Source organism: Tamandua tetradactyla, chromosome 6 (assembly GCF_023851605.1).
Source record: "Tamandua tetradactyla isolate mTamTet1 chromosome 6, mTamTet1.pri, whole genome shotgun sequence".
Classification (NCBI taxonomy): domain Eukaryota; kingdom Metazoa; phylum Chordata; class Mammalia; order Pilosa; family Myrmecophagidae; genus Tamandua; species Tamandua tetradactyla.
This window is the reverse complement of record NC_135332.1, coordinates 96,644,789-96,668,370: the sequence shown is the minus strand read 5'-3', so window position 1 is coordinate 96,668,370 and position 23,582 is coordinate 96,644,789. Positions and strand designations below refer to the sequence as shown.

At 39.1% G+C, this 23,582-nt stretch overlaps 1 long non-coding RNA gene across 2 annotated transcripts; it reads left to right on the top strand.

Annotated features, from left to right (window-relative positions):
- Positions 1-5,574: 5,574 nt before the first annotated feature.
- On the top strand, positions 5,575-8,404 carry LOC143686237 (uncharacterized). Of its 2 annotated transcripts, none has more exons than XR_013176983.1 (3): positions 5,575-5,854; positions 6,322-6,510; positions 8,215-8,404. It is a non-coding gene; the product is annotated as an uncharacterized LOC143686237 (long non-coding RNA). The 2 variants fall into 2 exon arrangements; XR_013176982.1 differs by having other exon boundaries at positions 8,085-8,404.
- The last annotated feature ends 15,178 nt before the right edge of the window (positions 8,405-23,582 follow it).

Here is a 23,582-nt window from a genome sequence, read left to right as displayed (position 1 = left end):
AAATATACTTTTGACGCTTACAGTCAAGAAAGACAAGCAATTAAGTAATTACAATATATTGCTATGTAAGCCCAGATAAGTGGAATGCAGCTTATTCTACAAAGTCTATCCATCTATGTAGATATATCTTCAGCATTGCTTTATCTATGTCTCTGTGTTATTCTTGGGTTTAGAAGAAAAGTTAAAATAACTTGCTCCCTTATCAGTTAAAACAGCAACTACTAGTAAACAATATAAGTAACCTGTTTGCGTTCAAATTAGTCAAGGAAGACACTATGTTAAAAAATCAAATAACTTAGGAACAACATTCTTTTGGGATTAAACCCAGAGAATGTGACATCAATAACTATAAGCCATTCTATAAAGGTGTATATAAAACAGACTGGACTACAGAATCGAATATACTCACTTTTAGTACTTTTTAGTGGAACTGGGGAGGAAAGAGTTAAAGAAGCTTGTCTGCAACCTATTCACCTCCTTTGTTAGAAAGCATGCCCTCAGTGGGGAAAAGGAAAGAAGGCAAGTGACTGTCTAATCTCCTTCTCAACTGGACTTCTGACAAATAATCACTTTTGCAAGACCTTAGAGACCTTATCTACAGTACATCCTTAACAGGATATCCCTGGCTAGAGGCTTACTTGTAAAATACACCTGTCATCTATGGTTTTATGGTTTTGGAGTATATGTGCCTGTTTGAAACGATGTATGTACCCTAGAAAAACCATGTTTTAATCCTAATCCCATTTTGTAAGGGCAGCCATTTCTTCTAATTCTTATTCAGTACTGTATGTTGGAAACTTTAATTAGATTATCTCCATGGAGATGTGACTCACTCAAGAGTGGGTGTTAAACTAGATTGGTTGGAGATGTGTCCCCACCCATTCCAGGTGGGTCTTGATTACTTTACTGGAATCCTATAAAAGAGAAAACATTTTGGAGAAAGCTGGAGATTCAGAGAGAGCAGAGAAGAACAACATAGCCATGAGAAACAGAGTCCACCAGCCAGCAACCTTTGGAGATGAAGAAGGAAAACACCTCCCAGGGAACCTCATGAAACAAGAAGCCAGGAGAGAAAGCTAGCAGATGAACCGTGTTCACCATGTGCCTTTCCAGATGAGAGAGAAACACTGACCCTGTTCACCATGTGCCTTCTCACTTGAGAGAGAAACCCTGAACTTCACTGGCCTTCTTGAACCAAGGTATCTTTCCCTGGATGTCTTAGATTGGACATTTCTATAGACTTGTTTTAATTGGGACATTTTCTCGGTCTTAGAACTGTAAAGTAACAATTTATTAAATTCCCCTTTTTTAAAAGCCATTCTATTTCTCATATATTGCATTCTGGCAGCTAGCAAACTAGAACAGTATAAAATGAATTACTTAAATTATTTTCTTGTAAATATTTTGTAATATTTTACTTGTAGTGAGATGGCTCACAATGCTATTTCCCAATACAAAGCAGGATTCATGGGAAGAAAATGTATAATTCTTAGATCAAAATCATTTCCCACTGACCTGAATTTTGAATGTTTCGTGGGAAAAAAATGAATGTTCTACACCAGCACCATGAACATCAAAAATGAATGTTTCCTAACTTAACAGCTCCCCCTGCTTTGTGCGATGACCTGCAACATTTTTAGAAACTTCACCTGTTACTCATGGCCAAGAATGCATGTCTGATGTGGGAAGAAAGGACCAGGGAACTATCCTTGAAGACATCTCTGTGTTTCAGCTAAGCCTTAGCTTTTCTACATCCTTGAAATTATCAATAAAATTTGATATTTCCATGTCTTAATGTACTCAACTGGAAATTCAAGCTAAAAACCTGCTGTTCAAGCCTGAGGGTTATTTACGAGACAAAAATATCAGCTAAGTTTTGATTTTAAAGTGACAATATTAATATTTATAAAAACTTACCATTCTTCACTATCCTAACTGTATTATATGCCCTGAATTAATACTCTCAACAATTCAATGAGTTTGCTGCAGGAAACTTGGACATGTCAAGTAAATTTGCCAAAACCACAAAGTAAATGCAAAGGTAGTAAAGAAATGTTATTACATACAGAGTGGTGGGGGTTCTCAGTGTCAGTGTTCATGGGAGATTGGTGAGTTGCAGCAGGTGTGACTGGAAATTAGGTGGCTTGGCTCCAAATCCCAGCGTCACTACTTAGGTTGAGTGGCCTTGTGCAAGATATGCTTTCTGCAAGTCTCTGTAAAATATGGATATGAAGAATATCTACCCCTTAGAGTAGTTGGGCTCCTACAACTCAGTAAGGACTTAATGTGTTAGATAATATCATTGTTATTATTCTCCGTTAGCCTTATGGTAAAAACATTGGGTCCAACTATTTTATGGTTTCTTCCAAGTCTTGTGATATGGCTCTGTGGTCCATTGGGAGATGCTTCACATGGCTACCTGAATACTGATCATGGACAAAGTACATCTAGCATGTAAGGAGAACTTGAATAATTTCTACTGTCATCTTGCCATCAGGAATGAAAAAAGAAAATCACTGTATGCTGGGAAGAGGTTCTAAATGTTCTACCATGATGAGACAAGTCTTTGTCTTCCAGCACTATAGAAGACTAGTTCACAGGCTTTGTTTCTAAAAGTTACTCATTTCTAACAAAACGATTAATTTACCATCATTGACTGATCTTTATTCCAAGTAATTGGAAATGGGAAGGACTTCCCTGATTATTTTATCACCCATGGAGAGAACATACTAGAAGCATGGGGCTTCACCTGTGGTACAGCTCAGGGATGCTGAACATCTCAGATGATACTCATGGATGGATTCCATGCTCAGATGGTGACTTCAGTTTGCTTCTTACTTTGTCTTTCTTCTAGTGTCTTCAGGGTTGCCTTCATTTTTAGGTTTTCTCTAAGTTGGGCACTGGCAGTTCTAGCCTCACCTGGTCCATACAGCTTAAGATATCTGAGAAAGAGAAAGATCCTCTCTTTTCTGGCATCCATATATGAAACGATGAGTTTCTGATTGGCATATCCCTGCACCAACTATCACTGCTAAAGGATGCATTGCTCCAATTGGTCAGTCCTCCCTCTTGAGTTTCCCCTACCTTTAGGTGTGTTTGGAGGGAGGAGCCAGGGAGAATTAGTTTACCTTGAATTTCGTAGAATGGGTTTCCGTTGGAAATAGGGATTCTGTTATCAGAGAAGGTAAAAGGGATTTTAGAAAGACAACAGCTTTCTGCTACCATATTTATCTCATCAAACTTTCACCTTTGCCTCATTGGCTCTACAAGAAGAAAAGGGAAAATTCTGATGGGAACAAGAATGGAAACAGCAGCTTTGGAAGGAATGGACCTGTACGAGGTATTTGCAGGTGGAGGCGGAGCATGAGCTGAGAGGTGGGATTAAGAGTAGCAGTATCATTAGAGGGTACATGCAGGATTGAGAGACATGGAATCCTTCCAGCTGCTCCCCTTCTCTCCTGTTCTGGCAATTGGGCTCCAGATTTACCTACTGCCAAGAACAAAACCCACATAAAAATGTTTATAATTTCCTGAGTATTAGGTATAAACAACCATTAGTATCAAATTTATAACTGTTATATTAGTAAAAGAGAATACAATATTTTCTGTAAGTAAAATTTGACACATGAGCCGCAGAAATAAGTAATACTTCAGAGAGTTCAAAATAATAAATAATACAATACTGGGTTAGAAAAAAATGAGTATTTGTAGTTCTTAGAACTAGAAACACTAAAGACGGCACCATTAATGCCAAAACACAATATAAAACAATTGCTTACCTTTAAGTTAGTTCTTTTCTTATATCTTCTGTTAAGATTGGCTCTTAAACACAGGAGACTTTGTCGTGTGGTAGATTTTTTAAGTTTATTTTTTATTGATATATATATATTATATAGTCACATACCATGTAATCATTTAAACTGGTCAATCAAAGGTTCACAAAATCATCATATAGCTGTGCATTTATCATCAAAATGAACTTTTATTTTCTTTCTTGTGAAAAATAATGTATATACCAAAAAGCAATAAATTTCACACCACACCACAAGTAGCTGTAGGGACAGAGTTTAGAATTTGGTATGTGTTACAATTCCACAATTTTAAGTTTTTACTTCTAGCTGCTCTAAGATACTGGAGACTAAAAGAAATGTCCATATAGTGATTCAGCAATCATACTCACACGTTAAACCCTACCTTCCCTGTAAAACTCTACCATCACCTTAATCTTCATGTCTGTAACTCTCAGGGCTAATTTAAACACCATTTTGAGCACATCCAATCTAGGCATTTTATTGATATGCAGAAGAGATATCGTGCCTGGACAGTGAGGAGAAAAGATACAAAACAATGTGTCTTTGGTTTCTATACATGAAAGAGAGTTCTGCCATCCTTCCCTGTAAGTGCACAAAAAACTGTGACATATGCCAGCTTGAATGTGTTTCAATTTGAGTGAAATTTAAGAGTGTTCGCACTTGATGAGAAAATTGGAGGAGTAATGTACCAAAAAAGTGCAATTAGATTTTTTTTTAATGATGACTTTTTTTTTCTATCAAGTAGGAAATATTCTTCCCCAGCCTGTTTTCATTTCAGAGTTCTGCTTAGATGAACACACTATGATAAGAAAACCCTCCGAGGTTCTTTGCTAGCTGCGCTTCCTTCATTCGATCATGTTCTTTCCCCTAACTTTTAAGATTTAAAAATGGATCTCAGCTTTTTTTTAAGTCATATTTTGAAATTGTCCTTCTGTACATAAGCATTTGTTTCTAAGGATCATTTCTTAAGGAAGGACCATATTTTCATTTAGATCAACTTTAGGCAAAATTTGACTGAGAAAACCTCTTTAGGTTATTCAAATATTCAAATATTTAGTTCAAATACAATTAAGGATTCAAATAATAACCTCCCCTTACACCCCTAAACCTAAATATTTTGTCAGGGAATTTTAAAAAGTTGTGGGTCCACATTGTCCTTATTACTGAATTTTTAGCCAGTTTTCAATTATTGTTACATATTTGTTTTTTTGTGTGTGATTACAACTTCGTGTTGAATTCAGATTTTTGGCCACATCTACTTGGAAAGCTCTGCTAACATCTTTCTCAAAATTATTATGGAATAGGTCTTAATGATTGGCAATCTATAGATAAAGTATGGACTGTCTTACATCACATTTTCTGTATTGTATGAATACAGAAGTAGTAAAGCTCCAGTTCTAAAGATTAGATATACAGTCAATTAACATTGGTCTCTAGGAGAGGCCCAAGGAATGGGTAATTTAACTAGTAAATAGTCCCAGATCATTGAATCTTTTCATTCTTACTTTTGCCCTTGGAAAATCACACAGTTTATAAAAGAATAATAGGATTTTTAATATGTAGCTCATTGTGGTAGATTATTTTTCAAAGACAGCATGACATCATTCTATATGATCTTCATGCAACATGACTTTGGCACTCCTCTCATCTAGTACTGGGTTGGTGTCCCTTCCATCAAACCTGGAGATAGAGTTGTTCCAATGAATAGAGTGTGGTAGTAATGATGCCTTGTGACTTCAGAGACTGAATCATAAGATGTCATGGATGTGTGCCTTTCTCTTATGAGATGCTTGCCCTTGGAACCCAGCGGTCGTCTGTAGGGAAGCTCTACAAGCCCCTGTAGAGAGACCACATGGAGAGGTCAACTGTAAGTGTAATAGCCTAGGTAGGGTCTCAGCTGACACAGCCAATATCTGTTCCACGTGAGTGAGGCAAGAGATCTGGGATGAATCCAGTCTCTGGCCCTAAAGTGCCCAGCTGAGAACCCAGACTTTGTGAACCCGAACAAGCCATCCTTGGTATCTTCAAATTCTGCAGAATCAGTGAGTATAATAAGAGTTGTTTTATACTGTTGTTTTCCACAGTAGTTTATTATGTAGCTATAGTATCTGGAACACACAGGAATAGAAGGAAGTTAGTGACCAAGACACTTAAACTTCAAATAGCCTCCTCCCTGTCGTCCTCAGGCCAGTGGGCTCCCTCTCACCCCAACCCTTACACTATCCAGGCACCTGACAGATTTGTAAACAGGTAGTTCCTCATCTCCCTCCTCCTCCCTCAGGGCTCTTTACAGACTTCAGGTGGCCTAATTACCTTAAAGTAAAACATTCTGAACCAAGTGTACTAATCACAACCTAATTTCTCACCCGTCCTAATGATCAAAACCTCCCATCATCTTCTAACCCACCCCCAGCCCTTTAAAAACTTGCTGTGCTTTGTTTCGACAGGGTAAAATTCTACTTGTTCTCCCCTAAAGTCCTGCTTACCTGTTTCACGTTGTCCCCTGTAGCTTTTTCTTTGACAGATGCTAGTAGTACCATGATTCACTGGGATCTGAACATCCACTGGACTTGAGACCTCTCAACTAGATGGATACAAGTGCACCCCACCCCCATTACCCTCCTGCTTGGATTTCTGGGGGCTGGCAATTGTTCGACTCCTGATCCAGTGCTCCAGACAGTGTAACTGTTGAAGCATGGTAAGGACTTGACTTTGATTTTCTCCTTGTACTTTTCTTTGTATACAGATATCTCACTGAATGAGGGGTCTACTCCCTGACTCTTGGTTTGAGTGAGAAGCTTCCCTGATGGAAGTCTTGGCTCTTTTGAGTGGTGATTTCATTCCTAACCCCTTCTACTGAGTTGGACTCTTCTTGGCTCCCCTCTGTTTAAGTTAGGGACTTCCCAAGTGGAAGCCTTTTGGCTCTTTTGCATGGAGATTTAATCCTTTGATCAGGATACTTCCTGGATCTTCTGTGAGGTCACTGTCTTTGATTGTTTTCTTTGTTGAGATCTCATTTAAATTTTGGTCTTTGTTTTCACATCTCCTTTTATTATGGAGAATTCTGTCTTTTGAGACTTCCCTGAAGAATTTTTTTAATTTATTATATGCTTCCTCATTACAGAGTTAACTCGGTCCACTTCTTTCTCCATGACATAAAGTCACTTAATTACCCAGAACTTCACTGAAACTTGAGATCTCCCCAAACTGGTTCAACTAAAACCTCTACCTATCCAATATCCCAGACTCCTTCTTCCTTCCTTCTACCACCTTCCAACCTTCCTCCCAAACCCTTCAAAGCCTTTCCCTTCCCACTCTTGCCCCTCAATTCTCTTAGTAATTAGTGCTTTAAGCCCTCCCTCCCCATTGAGTTTCTTCGGGGACTCAGAGACCACAAAAGCGACCACCTGAGGCTAAAAATATTTCATTGGAAGTAGAATAAATATTCTGTTCTTTCAGATGGGCCTGGGAGACACCAGATGGGTACTTCATCTTTCCTCAGTCCCTCACCCAATATTTAGTTTATATCAGGGCAAAAATAATCATAAAAGTCTCCTCACAAATACTAGTGGGAAAACTTTAGCCTTCGTATTAAGCAAGTGGCCTCAACTTGTCTCATCTGCCAGGAGCATAACCTTGAGAAAAAATATGATGGGATGAAGACGAAAGCCATCATTTTAGTATAAACTAGTGAATTTATATTTTCTGTGCTTATGTCTGACTCATGACTGCTATTTAAAAAAACTGATGCTATATACTCTCTGTGTCTGTCTGTATGTTTGATGTATGATATTTTCCTACCTCTGGTTGGTATTACCAAATTAAGTTATAAAATTCCTTTAAGGAATGCTATTCATATTGGCAGAGAGATAAATGTTTAAATAAATTAAATGCTCCTAAAATCCCAGAGATTAAGGAAATTGAACTTTTCATATATCTAATGTAAAAAGTTTTCTTATGAAAGTGAACCCAAATGTTTTAGAATTCAATTTCACATAATTTAAAGAAATCTTTAACAAATGAAGCTTTTTAATATTGTTGGCTTAATAAAAAGAACTATGTGTTTTGAGTTCTCAGGGTTACATTCAATACAAGCATAAATTTTTATTCTACTTTGGGTATATTCTTAAACTTATACAGATTTATTGACAAAAAACATACATTATATCTACTATATGTTTAATGTAATAAAAATGTGTATATTTGCATTTAACCAAAATGAGTCATTATTATATTGACAAATTTTATTTCCATCATAATTATGTTTTGTAGGATGTCGGCTTGAAGATAGATGCTAAGCTCTTTTAATAACTCAGTATCTTAGTCTGATGTCATTGCAAACTAAAAGCTGACTGCCCAAATCCTTATTGAGATACAAGTTTTTCTTTTGGCTTTGGTCCAGATCTAAAGGAGAACAGCAAGCAAAAGCCTGGCAACTTGATATACACCTCAAAAGACTCATCCTTACAGCAGAACAGATGTGGGCTAGATTTCCTCCTATATCAGCTGCTTTGAGGTCACTGACGAAGTCTGGTAAAATGCTCAGTTCACACATGCTCCTACATGAGAAATAAACCTGGTCACAAACAGCATCTCCAACAGCACCTACATCTTTGCTTCAAGAAACTCAAGTAGCAGCATTACATGGTAGAAAGATTTCCACCCATTGATCTCTTATCTTTCTTTTTTCCCTTTTAGGCATCTCTTTTTATAAGATGCCTGACCCTAAAAGAACTGACCTTTAGCACCACCTTTCAACAGATGCTTCAACTGATTATACAGAAACAAAGACAAGTCTTCAAGGGACTATCTTTTCAACCTTACTTCACTCCACTCAGATTCATTTAAATTGTGCAGTGACGAATGAATATCACTCATCTTGAACAGAAGAAGGGACTGACTGATCCTGCCTTAACTTCCCTCTAGCATGACTAAATGTTAGGCAAGCTTCTCTCTGACTCCAGCCCCTGACCTGTCTCTCACCCCAGGTGCTCGAGATGCTGCTAAAACCAAGTAGCTCCTTATCTCCCCGCTGGCCATTCCATCATCCAGGTGGCTTTCTTCCTGCAAAGGAAGCATTCAGAACCAGGCGGCCCTAACGGAGACCTCAGTGAACCACTCAGTCGCCCCAATGATCACCCGCAACGCAGCACCACCACCTCCCAACCCGTGTCCTGCCCTTGAAAGCTCACTGTGCTTTGTTTCCAAGGAGTTGAGTCCTGCTCTCTCTCCCCTTCCAGGGAGCCTGTGAATGAAGGCATCCTTGCCTGTTTCACATTGTCTGGGGCAGTTTATTGTTTGACAGAAGGGTTCACCATTTTCCTCCAAGCAGAACCCCCCTGTTCACATCTCCATACTGCAGATGGGAAAAAACTCTTCCTCTCAGATATAAAAAGGATCAACATCCTGAGCCTGAGAATATTTAGGCTTTCTTCCCAACTTTTTGAAAAAATCCAATTTACATTCTCTCAAAGAGACAGTAATATCTAAATGCTAAGACTTTGAAGAACGTGATCTTAAACGCTTTTCTCTCCAGCTATGACTGGACCCTAAACAACATATAGTGAACATAACTAAACCAACTGGACATAGCAGAAAATACTGCAATGAATTTCTCAAAAGTTCTAATAAGCAATGCATGTAGAAATTTTATAAAGATACAGAAAACAAGATTTGGCTTATAGATATGGATAATTTCCTTACCCTAATAAAGGGTTTGTGGTAACAAGTTAATTGATCATTGCACATTATTTCGGTTCCTAATTATTATTTTATCGCATTATATAAATATCACTGATGGCATTACAGGAAATTTGAAACATCATGGTTTTAGGAGCCAAAGAAATTTAGATTTGAAATTCCCTCTCTTTACTAGCTTTATGACTTCAGACACATTATTTAACAGTTCTCAGTCCTAGTTTCGTTGTGTATTAAAAAAAAGATAATATCATACTTTAATAATCTGTTATCAAATTACAATGTCTCAAATTTTGGATTAGAAATCAGAAATACTCACAAATAGATATATACTTTTTTTTTTGGTACAATGTTAGATTTCCCAAAGCAAATTATATAAAGTTGAATAGGCTAAGCAAAATATCAAATAACCCACAATCGTTTGTTCTTAGAATATTTGTTATTTTATCTGAATTAAACGATGAGCATATTAGGTCACATAGATCTAGATACACAAGCAAGTTTATTAAGGCTTTACAGAAAAGGAAGCCTTGCGGGGTTTAAAGGTAGCTCTGTCTAACTCAAACTCTTTGGCGTATAGTTCAGCATTATCCGTTTATATATGACAATAGGTATTCAGGCATAAATATAGAGCAGGAGACAAAGTTTTTATTTCCATTATTCCTTATAAAAGAAAAGTTATAGCTGACTTAAATACACAGAAGCATTTATTTTATTATATCACATATATATATATATGTCTACATACATGCACATATATACATACACACAAACTGTGTGCCCAAATATTCCAGTGTGAGGTATAGAACATGGCAATACTGCCATACTATTTGGCAAATAGCATAAGAAAATGCCATCCCCAGCACCGGTTGCTATGCTGACTGCTGAGTGGCTAGAGATGGAGGCAGGTGGCACAGGCACTGGGGTAGCTCCCCTCCCGGCAGGCAGCAGTCCCCAGCGGCAGCAGGAGAGGTAGCAGCCAGTGGCAATGTGGAGGCTTCGCTGGCTGAGCTAGAGGCCTTTTGGAAATACTGACCAGGAGTTGAATCTCATTCTCAGCCTTTCCTGCATTGCAACAAAGTGCTGCACCAGAAACCAGTAACGAGCAGTGTGATATAATGGGTACTGTGTAAAAAAATTTAGAAAAATTGATGAGTGACTTGGAAATGATTAAAGTAACCTGAACATACTTCACTTTATAAGCAGTTTTTGTTACACACACACACACACATACAGAACACACAGTTTTTTATTTATTTATTTATTTAAGAGCCCTATCTTTCATATACCATTTCCATTTTATGATGGAGTACTGCTGTGCAAGCCCAATTTTATGGCTTGGTAGGCATACAATACCCAGTTCATGAAAGCAACTCAGGTCTCACGGGAACTTGGTGGCCCATGGTTAAACGCTCAGTCCCTACTAAGGCCCAGTAGCAGTCTAAAAGCTGTTTTTCAAAAAAAAAAGTAGTTATCTGTAGCAGATGGTAAGGCTTTGCTCCAAAATCCTAAGGGTCTGCATTGTGATTCTCCTGTAGGGGCCTGCCAAAGGCTCCAGACAGCATCCTTATTTGCCACTGACAATTCTAGCACAATTGGATCTGCTGGATCATACGGCTCAAGTGGCAGAGCAGCTTGCACAGCTGTTTGGACCTGTTGCAGAGCCTCCTCTTGTCTGGTCCCCACTCAAAAGTAGCAGTTTTTCTGGTCACTCAGTAGATGGGATGGAGTGGCACATCCAAATAAGGAATATGTTGTCTCCAAAATCTAAAGAGGCCAACTAGATGTTGTGTCTCTTTTTTGGTCATAGGGAGGGCCCGATGCAACTGTTTTTCCTGCACTTTAGAAAGGATATCTTGACATGCCTCACACTACTGGATGCCAAGAAATTTCACTGAGGTAGAAAGCCCCTGTATTTTTGTTGTATTTGTCTCCCACTCCTGACACACAAATGCCTTACCAATAAGTCTAGAGTAGTTGTTACTCCTTGCTCGCTAGGTCCATTTAACATGATATCAATATAATGGACCAGTATGGTGTCTTGTGGGATGGAGAAATGATCAAGGTCCCTGCAAAAAAGATTGTGACATAGGGCTGGAGAGTTGATATACCCCTGAGGCAGGGTAGTGAAAGTATAGAGCTGCTCTTGCCAGCTGAATGCACACTGTTTCTAGTGGTCCTTACTGACACTATTGAGAAAAAATCATTTGCCAGGTACCAGGTACCAGGTACCAGACAATGTGTTGATTTGCTCAAGCAATGATACCATATCTGCCACAGCAGCTGCAATTGGAATCACCACCAACTGCAAGAATCCACTGTAATCCCTCAAGGCCTGTTTTCTGCATAGGCCCAGTAAGGAAAGTTGAATCAGCACGTTGTGGGAATCACCACCCTGCATCCTTCAAATCCTTAAGGGTAGCACTAATCTCTGCAATCCTCCCAAGAATCAAGAATACAATATTACTTCTAATTCACTATTTTGCTAGGTAGGGGCAGTTCTAGTGACTTCTACTTGGCCTTTCCTACCATAATAGTCCTCACTTCATAAGTCAGAGAACCCATGTGAGAATCTGCCAGTTACTGAGTTTGTCAATTCAAATTATGCATTCTGAAACTGGGGAAATGACCACAGAATGGGTCCAAGGACCACTTGGACCAACTGTGAGACTGACCTGAGCTAAAACTCCATCAATCACCTGACCTCCATAAACCCCCTCTCTGACTGGTGGACCAGAATGATGTTTTGGGTCTCCTAGAATTAGTGTCACTTCTGAGCCAGTGTCTAATAATCCCTGAAATAGCTGATCATTTTCTTTTCCCCAATGCATTGTTACTCTGGTAAAAAGGCCATAGATCTCCGTAGGGAAGGCTGGGAGAGTAACCATGTAAATTTTGGGCAGTGTGAAAGGGTCCTTCCTCAAGTGTCCCTAGCCCTCCCCTCATTCAAGGGTCTTTGGATCTGTAAACTGTCTCAAGCCTGGAATTGATTAAGGGGCTGTGACTCTGGTTTCGTAATTCAAGTTAGACTTCTATTCACTTGATCTAGAATTCTTCTGCTTATACAGCTCACACAAAAATTTGGTAGACTGCCTATCTGTTTTATTTCTAGGTACCCCTGATCTACTAGCCAAAGCCACAAGTCTCTGTGAATCAGATTATTTTGACTGCTGCTTTGAGTCTGCTGTCCATTATGGTGGCCACACCCACCTTGTCTATGGAAATTAACTGTCACCCCATGGCTTCTGCCAACCCGGGATCCTATCGTCCTTATTGTGTTTAAGGATTCCAGCTCAATGACAGCAGTTCCCACAGTAATATATGACTTACAGAGAAGGGCAACTACAGAGCTCTTCAGGGATGATGGAGTTAGTCTCACAAACATATTTCTCAAGGTTCTGGTGAAAGATGTGTCTGTTGGACATTCCTGAGGTGTGTGAGCAGGTCCTCCATGTTAAATCCACTCTAACACTCCAATCTCTCTAAGATTCTGGATCCCTTCATCTACATTATACCAGGGCAGTTCTGGCATTTTGACCTCAAGTAATACCAGCCACCTTCTGATCCATGTTTCAGTCAAGCATCCAAACCTACTGTTAATGCCCTTTCTAACCCCTCAAGCTACAACAATGAGTGCAGAATCTCTGCTTAATGGGCCCATATTAATAAATTCAGCTTGGTCCAACTTTGTATTCCTTCCACCATTATCTTAAACTTTTAATATCCATTCCCACACATAAAGTCCCCTGATTTATGTTTATGTAGGTTGGAAACTCATGCAGTTATTTATGAGTATAGCATACCTTTTCATGGGCCACACTTTGTGCCTCACCTTTCAAGGCCTGTTGGGACTTTAGTCTAGTTATGGTCATGAAAATAAGAAGTATCTTTCAAGCCAATTGCCTCAGGGCATTCTGTTGCAGTTTCATCTAGTGAAACAAGATTAGTCCCTCCAGACAGAGGAGTGATGGCTGTTTTGCCAGGGGAGGTGGTTACAAGGTTAGCAGGCACTGAAGGGGGTTAATCTCATTAGGTAGAGGTTGGATGGCAAACTCCTCTGGGCAAACTAGAAGCCTGGAATCTGTGTCTTCAGAGCAGTCCATTACAGATCTATCTAGCAAGGGCTCAAAACAGATTCCAGGGATTCCATCTCCCCAGTGCCATCATGATCAAGCCATATATCACCATCCTACATTTCAGGATCCCATTCTTTTCCAATCAAAGCCCTTACTTTAACCACAGACATGCTGCAAGATTGAGATTTTAGTTTACATTGTAAATCTGCTCCTCACACAATGAGGCTCTGTGTCTTGATTTCAGAGATCTAAAGTCTACAACCACAGGAAATAAGATTTTTCAGTGCAACATGGAAACTTTTACACTATTCATACAGCACTTAAGTTGCAAATTTTGAAGCCTTCAACTCATCCCTTTCCCTCATCACTGTATCTAGTGTATCTAGCAACAACTAGCCAACATCATTATACCTCTTAATTCCACAAAACTCCATAAAGATGTCAAAAACCATTCTCATCCAGAACCTTGCCTTGCCTCCTATAAACATACAATAAGCAGGATCTAATGGTGATATTTTGAGTATCTCTCTTGCCAACTCACTCCATGGTCTATCAGTGCCATCTTGATTATTGGAAACAGAGTTATTAGGACCTCTGAGTCTAATAAGACTAAAAAGCCAATTGCAAAAACCCATTTTTAAGATTCTGTTTCTCAAGAATCACTCCTGATACCAAGCTGTATTAGTCAGGGTTCTCTAGAGAAACAGAGCCAACAGGAGATATCTGCAAATATAAGATTTATAAAGATATCTCACACAACCATTTGAATAGAAGAGTTCAAAATCCACAGGGCAGGCTGTGAAGCTGGCAACTCTGACGAAGGGTCAGAACAAACTCTACAGGAGAGGCTTGATGGCTGAAGAAAACAGTGAAATAGTCATTCTTCTCGCTTAAAATTCTTCACCTGATTGGATTATCTCATTGGGTTTATGCTGGCTTGAGAGGATTCTGTTCATGAGAAAAGTCATGTTTTAATCCTGATCCATCTTGTACAGGCAGCCATTTCTTTTAACCCCTATTCAGTACTGTAGGTTGGACACTTTATTAGATTGTGCCCATGGGGATGTGACTCAGTCAATTGTGAGTTTTAACCTTTGATTAGAAGGAGATGTGACTCCACCCTTTCCAAGTGGGTCTTGATTAGTTTACTCTAATAATTTAAAAGAGGAAACATTTTGGAGAGAGAGCAGCAGAGCCAGGAGAACCTTGAGTGCCCACACATTCAGAGACCTTTGGAGATGAAAAAGGAATATACCCCTAGGTGAATTTGCCCTGAAGGCAGAGGGTGGACTTTCTACCTTGTTGCAGTAGAAGAGTTGTACCACCTCAGGCTTTGGAGAGGGTGTAGCACATCCCTTGGGGATTGAAGAAAGCTTGGCTGCCACCACATGGAAGGGTTGATATGTGCCCTGGAGATGGCAGAGAGCATAGGTGCTGCTCTTATGCTGGAGAAGGTGGGGCTGAGAAAAAGGTGGTCTCCCCAATGTGTGTCAAGCTTGCATTCAGAGAGAGGTGAGCCACTGCATAGACCCTTGGAAAGGGTGGGACTGCTGCTTTCTAAAACCCTGAAGAAAAATGACTCTCAGACTTTGAAATCTAATGGAGTTTACCATGCAGGTTTTTGAGACTGCTTTGGTCCAATGACCCCTATATTCCTTCCAATTTCTTCCTATGGAAATGGAAACATGTATTCTATGACTGTCTCCCTTTTGTATGTTTGCAGCGAATAACTTATTTTCACTTCTACAGGTCCAGAGCCAGAGGAGAATGTTGTCTTAGGACAGGCCATGCCTGTAAATGACTTTGATGTGACTTTGTACTGGTTTTAACCTTGTAACATATTTCTATTGTTACTGAAATGCTTTAAGACTTTTGTGATATTGTGATGGAGTGAATGTATTTTGTATACATTCATATACATATATTTTTATGTAAAACATATATATTTTTAGGGTCCAGAGGGTGCAATGTGCTGGATTGAAAGGATTATGTACTCTAGAAAAGCCATGTTTTAATTCTGATCCATTCTGTATAGGCAGCCATTTCTTTTATTCCCTATTCAGTACTGTAGGTTGGCAATGTGATTATATTATATCCACAGAGATGTGACTCAGCCAGTTATGGGTATTAACCTTTGATTAGAGGGAGACGAGACTACACCCATTCCAGGTGGGTCTTGATTAGTTTTCTGGAATCCTTTAAAAGAGGAAACATTTTGGAGAGAGAGCAGCACACCCAGGAGAACTATGAGAGCCCATGCAGCCAGAGATCTTTGGAGATAAAGAAAGAATATGTCCCTGGGGGAGCTTCATGAAACAAGAAGCTTGGAGAGAAAACTACCAGATGTCACCATTTTCACCATGTGCCTTTCCAGTTGAGAGAGAAACCCTGAATTTCATCGGCCTTTCTTAAGTGAATATGACCTCTTTTTGGTGAACTAATTTGGACTTTTTTATAGAATTGCTTTAATTTAGACATTTTCATGACCTTAGAACTATAAATTTACAATTTAATAAATCCCCCCTTTTAAAATCTGTTCTGTTTCTGTTATGTTACATTCTAGCAGCTTGCAAACTAGAATGTTGGGAGACATGCCTTAGTTGATCACAGATGGAATCAGCCACAAATGCAATCAACTGACTGATGATTTAATAATACATCAGCCTTCTGGATTATCAATCAGCCATGAAATATTCTTGCAACAGTGATCAATCCAGTGCTTGCTTGACCAGACCACTGGGCATCATCACTTTGGCTGAATTAACACAAAAACCTAACCGTCCAGCTTCTTTTAAGAAGTTCCTACTTCAAATGGGGCCAAGATTACTATGGGCATTTATGATTTTTAGTAAGGGACATCTGGCCCCCTTGTTTGGCATTGCTCAATTGTGGGAATTTAACCTTATTCGTCACTCTCATCAATTGCTCATTGGTCACACTTTGTCCTAGTGTGTCTGTGGTAATTTCCTGTTTCATTACAGGATACTCATATTCAACTATCTTTTATTATTTCCCCATTAGCCACATCCATACAATTGTAGTCTCTTCAAGTGCAGGCACAAGGTTTTGCCCATAATTTTTATTTCCTCATTAGCTAGCACAGTGCCTTGTATGCTGAAGCATTCACTAAACTTTTGGAATAGATGTCTAGATGCTTGAATTTTCCATATATGAACTAAAGAATTCTTAACATTATGCTGTGATCTTTCTTTGGAAGAATAACGGGCCACTCTGCTGTTAACCAGCTGTGTATCTCAGTCTTCCATGGCTCTTAATTTCTTCTGTAAAATAGGAAGATATAAACCACAGTCACAAAACTTTTAATCTGTGAGGAAGCCTAATTCTTACCTCTTCCTTTTTCCCTCTCACACATAATGTGGGCAAATGCGGAGAGAGGGTTGTGGACAGAGAGTCACAGGGTTTCTTTCCTGGAGGCATTAGTCCTTGTGATCGCAGTTATTTTTGTCACTCCAGAACCTAGCTGAAAACTGGGTTGTAGGAAACAGCGCAAAGTCATGATTGGGAGAACTGATGGCTGTCCTGCTGGGCACCTCTTTGCACTGAAAGCCAGTTTTTGATAAATGCTTTTCCATTCTGTCCTGGGAAATCTCTTATAAACTGAAATTGTGATGAATGTTAACTGGAAAACTGATACTGCAAAATTAAAGTACCTAATGAACTAAAAATATTGAGCAAAAATATTATTTAGAATTTAAACAAGTATATACACACAAAATTAGAGGGTTTTTTTTCAGAATTCTAAATTTTATCAGGCTTATTTCCAACAGAATGTCTCAGTCTTAAGAATAAGATTGCATTTGGCCAAAGGGCTTATAAAGTATGTGTCTGATATGTGACAAGATCACATTGCAATTTCAGGCTTAAGAGTATCACACTGAATGCCAGAGATAGACCAATGAACAGTGCCCTGAAGCACTCAGAAAAAAAAATAACATCTTTATTTATGCTAATGCTTTATTTCATGCTAATGACTGTTAGCATGAAAACACAGTGGCATATTTGAAAGCTCTAAGATGGTCATCACACAGCTCAGCACCCATTTGGCAGTGTGAATTTTTTGGTCATCCCAAATGAGTTAGTTGAGATAAATGGTGCTTATATAGTATGCCCTTGTTTGTTTGCACTACTCCACATTCATATCTTGTATTTTATCATTATTAACCTTTGCTAGAGAAGGGAGCTAGCTAATGCATTCAAAATGCTTCACACAAGTGACTATAAAAGCTATCTTCATAATTGCCACAAACCAGAAGCAACCGAGATGTACTTCAATCGGTTAAACAAATCAGATTAATAAGCTATGGTACATCCATACGAAGGAATCCTGTTCATTGATAATTAAAAAAGATCTATCATGCCACAAAAAAGATGTGGATGAGTCTCCAACGCATATTGCTAAGTGGAAGAAGGCAATCTGAAAAGGCTACATACTGGATGATTCCAACTATAAGATATTTGGAAAAGGAGAACTATAGAGGTAGTAAAAATATCAGTGGTTGCTAGAGGATTGGGAAGAGGGAGAGATGAATAGATGTAGCAGAGGGGAAATTTAGGGCAATGAAATAATTTTGTATGTTACTGTGATGGTGGATACATGGCATTGTGCATTTGTCCAAACCCACTGAAATTTGTAGCACAAAGAGTGAACCTGAATATGCAAATTTTAAAAGATCATTTAGGAGGCTGAGAAGGAATGGTGACAAGACAATCTAACTGTATTACAAATATATGCAACCACCTCCCTAAAGGAGGTGGGAGGAAAAGGAACTGACCTAAGATCTTTGGAAATCAGTGGAGTCTATATGATAAAGGCAAAATGAACTGCACATATACCCTGCATTCCAGGATAAACTTGCTCCCATGGATGGATTCTGATGCTGGTAAATGTGTGTACTGAAATGGAACAGTTCAGTAAATGGAAGGCAGGTGGCGGGAACCTGGCTTCTCTCTGTTGGAGCAGGAATCTACAGATAAGCAAGGGAAGGAGGCTTGAATGGATTGGAGTTGGGGACATCAACATGAACTCATGTTTAGTTTATTATAGGCATGGATGGTTATATACAGAAATATTTAAGGGTATCTGTGTATGCGAGTGTTAATGTACACACATATATTTCCTTGCTCTGTCAGCTGAGAGAGCCTAAAAGAAATAATACCCCAGTAGCAATGAGCAACCTTACCACCCGGATCTTGATTTGTATTTAGTTTCCAATTGAAGGAACCAGGAGTGATTCTAGGACTGCAACAGGTAATATACAAGATAAGCTTGGAACGTCTTATAGTACCAGAGAGTAAGGATGTGCTATAACTAACTAACTAAACAAACAAACTCATAAGGATAGAGAATGTCAAAGAGACACAGAAGCCAAAAGAAAGAGATTCCATTGACCAAAGCTGGAAAAATTTGAGCAACAACATACAGTACTATTGGATTATAACACAATGTGTAAAATAAATATCCATGAATAAAGAATATACTAGAATAAATAAATAATCAAATCAACAAATGAGGGGGTAAGAGACACCTTACAAATAATTCATGTACTATTCTTTCCTCAAGGAAGTATTGCTAACTCCCCAGTCCTTAAGTGTGGGTTATGCATAGTGTTCATTCCAAATCAGACAGCATGTAAAGAGGGAAAAGAGGATAACTTGACAGTGGAGAAACCTGACAAACACTACCAGAGGGGATCAAGGTCAACCTTAAGAATGAGAAGTCATGCTGATAACAGATGCCCTTGAGATGATCGGATGAAAATGGTACTTATGTCTATGATCTTTCTTCCCCAAAATGCATCACTTTAGTCTATGTCATAAGGAAAACATCAAGCAAATCCTAGTTGAAGGAATTCTACAAAGAAACTGATCAGTATTTCTCAAAGTTGTCAAGATCATCAAGCAAAGGGAAAATCTGAGAAACTGTCACAGCCCAGAGACGTTTAAAAAGTCATACCAGTGAAATGCAATGTGGTTTCCTGGATGGAATCTTAGACAAAACCTAAGGAAATCTGAACATGCTATGGACTTTAGCTAATATTAGTGTATCAATATTGGTGCATAAAATGCCCAAGAAATGTCATGCAAACATAAGATGTTCAGGTGTGGGAATTCTCTGTTCTATCTTTGAAAATTTTCTATAAATCTAAAAGTGTTCTAAAAAATAAATTATATTAAAATAATAATAATAGTTGCTCTTTTTTACAAGATAGTCATCTGATTTGCCTGAAGTCATACCCTCAGTGGCTAACCTGGGCCTAGAACTCATTCTCACAACTTTTAGTTAAATAAGAATTGATATTTGAGTGCTTACTGGTACCAAGTTCTCTTCCAAGCACTTTACATGTATCATAACATTTAAACTTAATACCTAGGGGTAAATACTATAGTTACTATGATTTTTTCCATCTTATGGAGGAAAACAAATGAGAGACCCAGAGTGTTCACAAGTGGTTAAAGTCCAGATTTGAACCTAGGAAATCTGACTCTGAAGTTGATGATTTGTATCACTGTATCATTACTTTCCCTCTAGAACTTCTCACAACTGCACTTTTTTCCATTTCTCAGCTTTCTTCACAGCAGGTGTCATGATCAGGTTTCTGTGTCAACTTGGCCAGGTGGTAGAGCCTGATTGCCTGGTCAGGCAAGCACTGTACTGTCTGTTGCTATGAGGACAGTTCATGGACTTAAATCATGATCAAGTTGGCTGCATCCACAACATTTGCAATCAGCCAAGGGGAGTGTTTTTTGCAATGAAGTGATGCTTAATCTAATCACCAGAAGGTTTTTAAGGAGGATTCAGAAGAGACAGTCACTCTTTCTGCTTCAGCCAACTGGCCTCTCCTGAGAGTTCATTGAGGACCTTCATTGAAGCTGCCAGTTTGTGGTCTGCCCTACAGAACTTGAACTCTTACATCCCCACAATTGCCCAGCCAGCCTTTCCTGAGAATTCATAGAGGACCTTCATTGGAGCTACCAGCTCACCGCCTGCCCTATAGACCTTGAACTCTGGTTACATGAGATATTTTAATAATTTTTTTATAATCCCCATGGTTACATGAGACACTTTTATAAATTTTATATTTACAGATATCTCCTGCTGTTTCTGTTTCTCTAGAGAACCTTAGCTAATACACCAGGTAAAAAGGTTTTGTGGTATTGTCTCAGTCAAACAAAAGTGATATTTTTACCTGTCCTTATTGAAGATACCATTGTCTTGTCAATTTACTAACTTCACTAGTGATATTGAAGTTGCATATCAAGGCCATCTGGGTGCAGTCTGCAGAAGCAAATTGGGATCCCACTTCCTGATGTGCCGGGAGTGTGCCCAATCCAGGATCCGGGATCACCGAGAGACAGAGTGGATCCTGGTTCATCTGAAGGCGGATTGGCCGCTGACCATGTGAAAGGTGGATGTCAGTGTAACACAGTGGACTTGTTGATACTAATCCACCTTTGGACTTTTTACTTCTGTTACCATAGGCTTTGAGCAAATCAGTCAACATAGAGATCAAAGACTCTAAACAACCTAAATAATCAGTATCTGTCAGAAAGAGACACCTAAAGAGATGACAACCTGTTCCAGTAGTACAGGTGTCGGGGTCTCCAGTAAAAGCTTGACTCACACAGGCTCTGATGGAAAGACATTTACTCGCATAGAGAAGACACAGAGCGAAATCAGATTCACTAGTGGGTATTTGCTCCTGATGGCCAGCTGGTCTCAATCCGTGGCGGCTGCAGGGAGATGTCCCATGCACAGCACCCCTCTCTCATGTGTGTGTGCTCTAGTGGAGGAACCCCACTCCTTCTCCACCAGGGTCTGGCTGGATTCATAAAACATGCCCTCCAGAGTCATACTATCTCTAGTCACTATTTACATATGCTCAGTGCAATAAGGGAGGGAGGGTCCCGGCGTCTCCTTATCTACCAGGTCATATGTTTGTGTGTTCCAGGCACTGTTTGAAGATTACCCCCAACCATAACCGATGTCATGTGGAAACATTATAAACAGATGGCTTATCTTTCCCTTAAGTGTGACCAACTTCTTTGCAGGAAGAAACGTATTGTAAGAGAATAGGAACTGCCAAATTCAGGAAGCCAGAATATTCGGGACGATCAAATGATCAATTAAGATAGTGGAGTTTTCTGAGCAGTAAGATGTCCTGTCAGCGCCATAAAGTGCTGGTTCAGGGATCTATGAAATTGGAATTCTCCACATCTAAGAGGAAACCTTGATTCAGTTTCTGCTAAACGTGTTGTTTAAACTTAAAATTTAGCTCTAAGCCTCTGGCTCAAAATCAAGAGTGTTCTGTTTATATAGGTGATGGGTGAAAGCTAAAGCATTTCTTATAATGGAAAAAAAATGTTTGTTTTGTCACTGTTATGAGAAAGCGATGGAAGCTGATGTCCTAAGAACACTGAGTGGTTTTCCAGCTACTTTACTACCTTCCCCCATGGTTTCATGCCCAGGGATTAGAGGAGCTGGACAAGGTGTTCATGCTCATCTTGGATTCACTCCAGTCTTTATATGGCAGACATTTGTAAACAAAGTCATGTAAAATATCTCCCTGATTATGAAAAATTCTATTTTGAACTTTTCCCCCCAGAAAATTGATATCTAAGAAAAACTGGTATGCCACACGAAAACAATGAAAAAAATACAGCTTTCACTAGGTTTCATTTGGAATACTATATGCTTTCTGGCTAAGAGAAGAATATTATATAAGCTTTGGATTTTCATGAAATAAATCTAAATGCCAAGGTCATCATTATAATCATGGTAGTAAAAACTGCTGTTGAGTATTGCACCCTCCTTCTGAGACCTGTGGGACTGTCATTGACAATAACAACTGTTACTTATCAGTTACGTTTCATGCTGCCTATTGTGGGAAGCATTTTTCACACATTAACTTATTTAATTCTCTCAATGACCCAATGAGGCAGCTATCACCAATGTCCCCACTTTATAGATGATGAGGTTGAAGCTTTGAAAGGTGATGGAGAACCTGTGCAAGTCACAGACATGACAAATGGCAGGTCAACCATGTTCTGAAGGTCTCCATTAAACTTCTTGACAAAGAGATGCCCCTGGTCCTTTAGACTTTAATCCATGGGTGTTATCTCCAGTTCAGAGTCTCCCACAGATGGTCTGCTATCATTCCTGGTGGCACAATGACTGCCAGCACCCATGCTCCTCTGTGGAGAGTGACCAATGGGCAGAAGTGGCTGTGATTTCTATCATGATGGCTTCAGTGAAATTTCCTGTTCCTGTTTCTCTTTGGGAGGGTGACTGGAGAGTGAGCAGATAAATCCACCATGCACTTCACATTGATTTTGGTTCAAATATTTAGTAATAGGACCTTGAAAACACTATATCTTTAACAGACAGTTCCTTATTTGAAAGCTTAGAGGTTAAATAAAACTTCAAGCCCTCAGAAATCCTGGAGCAGGACCAAGAATCCAGGCTACAATTCATGCTGCCAGAAATGGACAGAGAAACCTGTGGGTCCCATACTGGCATGTCCAGTGGTCTTCAGTCACCCAGCTTACAAACCAAACTCAGCCATCTGATATGAATGAGAGAAAGGAGAAAAGTGTCTGCATTTTCACAAAAAGCTACTGTATGCACGAGCCAGAGCTGTGAAAAGTTTATTAAAGGGTAAGTGTGAAGAATAAGGCTGTATCTATTCTGATGCTGTCAATGTGAGAAATATGAAGATTTTATTGTGAAATCCAAGATATTTCAAATAGTTTAGATGCTCAGAGATTTTTTTTTCACAATTAACATTCAGACACAATCACCACCAACCTGTTGTGAACAGCTTGTTGACAAGTGACGTAAATGTAAAAATGTAAAGGGTATGTGTGCATGGTTTTATTTTCACATTCAGTGACCTGATAAAGCAAAACAAATGTGAAAACAGAAGGAACATGGCTGGATTTCATTTGATTTTGATTTTGATTCGTGGGCTTAATTTGT